The sequence below is a fragment of the Echinops telfairi genome, unplaced genomic scaffold (assembly GCF_000313985.2).
Source record: "Echinops telfairi isolate 266 unplaced genomic scaffold, ASM31398v2 ScPeMD7_23;HRSCAF=83, whole genome shotgun sequence".
NCBI lineage: Eukaryota > Metazoa > Chordata > Mammalia > Afrosoricida > Tenrecidae > Echinops > Echinops telfairi.
Window position 1 is genome coordinate 62,797,919 of NW_022103920.1, and position 7,230 is coordinate 62,805,148.

The window sequence follows — 7,230 nt, forward strand, 5'->3', positions numbered from 1 at the left end:
TCTAATAAATGTCAGTGGACAGAGTGTGTCTAGAACTTGAATTATAAAGGGAAAAAGCCAGTAGTTTGCCACATGGGAATACATCCTCCTTGTCTATTCCAGGTACATGTCAAATCTGTCCAATTGCTCCAAGAAGTCTGGTCCTTACTGCTCTATTGATTAAGCTGCATGTTCTAGGTTTTTAGCATAATGTGCTGCATTCATGGTGTGTTGATACCCAATGGCTCAATAAGAATACCAGACCCCACAAATTGCACTGAAGAGAATAATCACAGCATTTTTTGCAGTTGAGCAAAGTAAGATACATCAAATAAGCAACCTGCTTTGAAACAAGTTAGAACTGGAAGTCAGAAGTAAGATTCAAGTCCAGATTCAGTGTCTACTGTAAGCAGGTCTCAAAAAGTTCATGGAGGATTTTAATGAGATGATAGTGGATATTTGCAGCTGTAGGATGCCTGGGGTATGGCGCTTGATTTTGGTTCCATGGATAATTTCATAGAAACATCTCATATTTCCAAAGCTACAATAGAATTAAGGAACTTTTGGTAAGCTTTATTGGAGACCAGATTTTGCTCATTAATTTCGTTTGAATGACATCATGATCAAATGAAAGAACTATGGGAACGTTACATTCTAATCCGTGGAGAAAAACAAAAACAAACAAAAATCCTCAAAACAGATAACTTCCATTAAGTGAGGTTAAAGGGTAAGATGGAGTACCTTGGTAGTGCACATGGTTAACATGCGTGGCTGTGAACAAGGTTAGAGTGTCCAGTGTATCCAGTGACACCTTGGAAGAAAGGCCTGGCCATCTAAATCACCCATTGAAAACCCAGGGGGGCATAGCTGTACTTGCACACACACAGAATCATCCTGAGTCAGAATCTACTCAAGGGCAACTAGACCTGGAAAACGGGAAGATAATGGTCATCACTGAATTCAGTGGGAAGCCAAAGGAAGGACACTGAGCAGAACCTAGGAGTGGCAAACACTTCCAGGAGAGAACAAGTTCTGAAGGATGAGGAAGAGTTCTCAAGCACTCAGTGCCATGAAGTCATAGAAGAGTAGAAGTGCCCCTCTTTATGGACGTAGAAAGCTCCGTCAGTCTTCTGTGGAGTCATCTGTGGTTTGCACCTGCTAACCTTGTGGTGAGCAACCCACGCCCTGCCCTGATATGACACCAGGGCTCCTTCACTAGCCAGCGGAAAGGAGGAAAGGGCACTGCAGCCAAGAGAAAGTGCATGAGCAAAGCCAGTGGCCTGGAACACGGTGTAGCATGCTGGGAAGAGCTCCATGTAGACCAGAATTACTAACTTGGAAGGCATATCTATGACGAAAAAAGGTTTGAAGCCCACAGTGTAATCTGACCAAAAAAACGTATTATAATGACTATATAAGGATGGAGAACCCGGTCTTAGGGATGCCTTTTATTAAAATGAATTAAATACATGACCCCAATGCTGCTTCTCAATTCAGACTAGACCGGAGCATGTACACAGGTATAGAAAGGGATGGGAGCTCATGACACAGAATCCAGGAACAGGAGGGTGAATAGTGATACCAGAAGGGTAGGGGGAAGGGGAGAGGGAGAAAGGGGGAACCGATCGCAATGATTGACACATAACCATGCACCCCTCTACAGGGGGAAGAACAACAGAAAACATAGGGGGAGACAGGGGTCAGTGTGAGAGATGAAAATAATAACAATGTACAATCTATCACGGGGTTATGTGGATGGGAGGGAGAAAAAAAAAAGCTGATACCAAGGGCTCAATAGAAAGTAAATGTCTAGAAAATGAAGGCAACATATGTACAAACATGCCTGATTCAATTGATGTATGGATTGTGATGAGTTGTATGAACCAATAAAAATTTTTTTAAATGAATTATATAAATGAATTTGTCTTTGCCTCACAAATCATTCTTGTCCTTAGATCAGAGTCCAGGTTGAGTGAAAGCTTAGAAAGACTCCAGGTAAGACAAATAGAAACTCAATGCCCTTTTCAGTAGAATTCACTTAAAAATCATTAATATTCAATCTCCTGACAAGCCAATTCTTTCCCAGGGCTCCTTTGTGGTACTTTGCATGTCTATTCCAAAACCTACCTGTAAGGATACTGGACAGCCCCTCACAAAGGAACGCATGGAAGGGATGGTATGGCCAGCACCGAGGAAACACTTAACTATCCTCTAGTTCTTTAATATTTCCTACCCTTACTATTATGGTCTTACTTTTACCTCATTAATCTTGTGAGACCTGGGTATGTTAATTTGTAAAATTAAGATCATTTGATACATGACATTCAAAAGAGATAAACCTTTCAGAAATAGTAACAGGAGTAATGATTCCCAGAGGGTACAGAAAAAGTGGAGGGGGAGAGAGGAAAGAGGGAACTGATAGCAATGATGATTATATAACCCCACTCCAGGGGAATGAATAACAGAATGGTAGGTGAACGGATACATTGGATTGTGTAAGATACAGCAGAAATAAATTATATATAACAAGGATTCCTGGGGGGTAGGGTGGGGGAGGGAGGGGATAAAGGGGTGCTGCTATCAGTGTTCAAGAAGAAAATATTTTTAAACTGATGGTGACGGCAATTATAATAACTATGCTTGATTTAATTGAATTATGGATTGTTATATCTGTAAGAGCTCCAAAAATGTAAAAATAATAATAAAACAAAAATTATATTTTCTGTGTTGATACAGGTGCCCTGGTGGCATAATGGTTATGCTATGGGCTATAAACAGCAGGGCTGATGTTCAAAACCACCAGCAGCTCAGTGGGAGAAAGACGGGGCTTTCTACTCCAGTAGAGGTACAGTCTCGGAAACTCACAGGGGCAGAATCACGAGTCGGAATCAACTTGATGGCAGTGAGTGTGGTGTGTGTATGTGTGTGTTGATATACAAAAGCACATTCAGTTTTTTAGTCATGTTAAACTTTTATTTAACAATTTATTGAATTCTATGTGCTCGCTTCGGCAGCACATATACTAAACAATTTATTGAATTCTTTTGTTATGGAATTTTATACAGTAAAAGATTGAATTTTTTGCAATGTGAGTTATAGTTCAATAAAAATGTTATTAAAAAAAAAAAAAGACAAGGGTAACAGGTAAACCAGACCGGTGTTCTTCCTGCCTCAAGGTCACTGTTGAGCACTGAACTGAGGTAACAGGCTGCCCCCACATAGCCTAACCTTACACATATACCTCACCTACCTCATCACAAAAGCCCTGGTGGTACAGTGAGTTAAGTGTTAATAGTTACCTTAAAGGTAGGCTGTTTGCACCTACCAGCTACTCTGTGGGAGAAAGAGGGAACAGTCTGTTTCCATAAAAGTTTTCGGCTTCAAAAACCCAATGTAGGAATTCTGCTCTGTCCTGTAGGATCACTAGGGGTTGGAACTGACTCAGTGGTGGTAAGCTACCGCATCACAGACACACACAAGGAAAGGATGGAAAAGAGATCCATGTCTATCTATGAGAGAAGAGATCAACTTAGGGAACTTTCTTTTTACTCTGGAGAAAATTGTCTGGGGCTCTGTATGAAACAAACTATAGAGAATCAAGAGAGGTAACAGTTTGATGACTAACACTAGTTGTTAAGTACTTCACTATGAACCTCCTCCACAATCTTCTTTCCTCGGGTCATCCATTTCTGCCGCATCTACATACAGAGACAAGGGAATGCACAAAAACAGTGCCTTTAGTGCTAATACTTTTCATGCCACTGCTTTTATAGAGGTTTTGTAAAGAGCTGGGCCTAAATGATACCTTTGACAGATATTCCTAACTACATCTCATAACACATTTTGTGGTTGTCTAGCTTCCAACTCTTTCCGCACAGACACTCCTTCCTAATAGCATGCCAATCTTCTTGTAGGAATAAGTCAAATGATGTGTGTGGTCTGAAGAAGTCCACCTCTCCCTGTTACTTCCCACTTCCTAGGAGCATGCTCCTCCTCCTCCACCAGCTTGCTGGTACAGCCTGGGAAACAGCCAATCAGACATTAGTGTGAGACTGTCAGTGCTGAGTGAGTGGTACAAAAGGAGAGTATAGGCAGAGGTCAACTCCACTGTAGAAGCACTGGGTTTCTGAGGCCTAGGCTGCTCCTCAGTCAAGAATCTGGTGAACTAAAGTCTTGTCACTTTCTCAACTTCCTCTTGATCCCTGGCCCCGAATATCTTACCAATAAATTCTCCTTCAGCTTAAGATATGTAAGGAAGTCTCTGTTGCAGGTAAGGCTGTACACAGAGGTATAGGTTGTACTCTGCACAGGAACACCAGCGAAAGAAAGCGCGAAGACTGAAATCTAGCCTATGCTCGGCTTGCCAAGCTCACAGGGCTACATTCTCCTGGAAGGAGGGTTGATTTTCCACTTTACACAAAACACTGTATAGACTGACAGCAACCATCACCAGAGGCCCAGAGATGTCCACAGGAACTCTGATGCAATGAGGTTTGAGGCGATTCTGCAGCCTTTCTCTCCAGATAGATTAGGTCACCTAGTTATTTCTTTCAGAAAACTGTGAAAGGGCAGAAAGCATGTTAACAGTTTATCCTTCTGTGATGGGACCTACCCATCACAGGTACCTGCAATGTGCCTCCACTTAAAAGACCTATGTACTACTATAGTTATTAATGAATACATTACTCACCATTGGCAGAAAGCAATTCAAAGAACTCAAGAACTTTCCCCCCAATCTTTCTTACCAAGTATTTTTTCCTCATTTTTATAGAAGGGTGTAGAAAAGTAAAGCTCTTGAATTATGCTGTCCAACACTCTATCCTAATCGCTTGAATTTTTTTTTAACCAATCCATTTCATCTTATCCCAATCACAAATTTCTCTGGAGAGGCTATGGGCCAGGATAGACCATATCTGGCATGTGACCAGCATTTAACGAAGAAAGGAAACGAGAGTCGCAGCTCCTTCCATTAGGAATCTAGTTGTGCCTTCTTTCCTTTTCAAAGTTCCCTTTCACCATATTAAATCCTCCCATCATCCTTTCAAGTTACTTTAAGACGCTGATCAAAATCTTTCGTTCCTACTTCTCCTCCCCATAAACGAAAATTAGATTTGTTTTCAGGCTTTACTCCTGCTAAGATAAAGTGAATCAGCTCTGTTTTCATTACTGTCCAGTCAGTTCCATCAATCACTGAAGGGAATCACTAAAAGCAATCAGTGAACAAGGTCAACAGCACTCAGCAGAGGGCCAGCACAGTGGTACTTCAGTAGATCAAAACGAAGACTGGGAAAAGAATGACAGTGCTTGCCGCCCAGACAGAGTGCTGGGGCTTGGAGGGGAATGGAGAAGCTAAATGGAAGGAGGGAATGATCTTTATTGCTTCACAGGTCTCTTGACACCAAGTTTGCTAGCGTAGCAGAGGACTAAAAGGATTTGGACTTTGAGACAAGAGCCCCAAACTTTCAGCACAGTTGTGTTGTCACATCAACTGAAAAGTTGAAACTTCTTTCTTGGCAGTTGGGGTTAAATGGTTGAAGCAATAGAAGCCAACTTTAGGTAAAGCCAAAGGGGATTTTATTGGAAGAAAGTGAGTTATGAGAATCAAAGATGAAGTCGAAGGATTGGGCTTCAAAAGAACAAGATCCCAAATGTTCTAGTGGAGAAAATGTCCCAAAAGCAGGAAACTCCCAAGGCTTTAGGTTGGGTGAATTCTGAGTTTTTATTCTTAGTATCCCTCTGCTTGAGACAGAAAGTCTCAAGCAAAAGCATCCAATTGACTAAGCACTGTTCATAAAGCTTCATCCCCTTTGCCAGGGCTGGACATGGAGCCTGGATTTTGGCAAGACTACAAAAAAATTAAGGTGAGAGGGAGGAAGGTGATGGTGTTAATTACCTACAAGAAACCAGACAGTTGCTATCAACATAAGGGGCAATCCCTGGCCCCACAGAACCAAAACAGAAATTGCAACTCTAAGACCCTACAGATCAGGAGCTTTTTATTTAATTTGATTCAACGAACACTGCATAAACCATGTGCAAGCTAACAAACTAGTTTCAGTAAATAACAAAGTGTATGATGTATAATAATTGTTCAGTATGTTGAGCAGGTGGATTTTGTCCTTTCAGTTATTTGTTCTTATACTTTCCTTCATGTCATTCATATTTCCTAATACCTATGTTCTATATTCAAAATTGATGAAAAAGAATCCCTACGAGAGAGAAATATTCAGTGGAAGGAGTAGCAGATTAGATTCACTTATTGCTTCACCCAATGTGCTCGTGGGGACAAGTCACAACTTCTTGGGTTTATTTCTTCATCTGTAAAATAAAATGGTAAAGATAGACGCTCGTTAAGAGACTACCCAATTCTAGAAGCCCAACACCATGGGCACACATACACAGATGACAGAGAGCTAAGGAAACTAAGGGGAAATGTTTACAATTTTCACAGTAGGAGATGACTCTACCCTGAAACTGGGCAGAAAGTAAAACCCAACTTACTCGGTAGTATTTAGGAGAAATTGCCAATATTGTAGAAAATCTAGATCACTGTTATCAAACTTTAAACCAAAGGCAGCAGAATCAATTTTTCAAATAAAACCTTACATTGAATACCAATATATATACACCAAATAATGGTCAAACGGCTCCAACTAAAACCAGGGGCGACTCTTGGAATCCACCCACATACCTCCTTACAGGTTCTGGGGATACCATTTGGGGCTACTCATGTAATCACTGGCTGGCTATTTGTCGATTTTCCCCTATCTTGTCCTTGTTCTAAACTGAATTTTATTTTTCAGGCAACAAAAATTAAGGAAAAAGATTTCCATGGCAAAATACATCTTTTTGCAAAAGATTTTCCTGCAAAATAATTTTCAATGCAGACAGCCCTCCAAAAAGTGTATTTCACGGTCAATTAACAACCTTTCTACAGTGGCATCACAAAAGATATAAAGACACTGCTGTTAGTCTATAAATCACTTTAATTTGAAAAATAAGGTAAAATCTAATAGCAATAAATCCCCTACACTGACAACTAGTAATATAGCTAGCACAACTGTAATAAACAGTGAAAATTTAGCTTCTAAACTATTTTGTTACTTATTCAACAAATTAAGTTGCAAATTATGACTATAAGTCTAAGTACAATTTAAAATTTTGGTTGTAATTTTAAGAGTTTCACAAATCATCTTTTTCTATGTATTTTTCTACAATGTCTCCTAAACCAAAGTAATTTAACAAATGCCC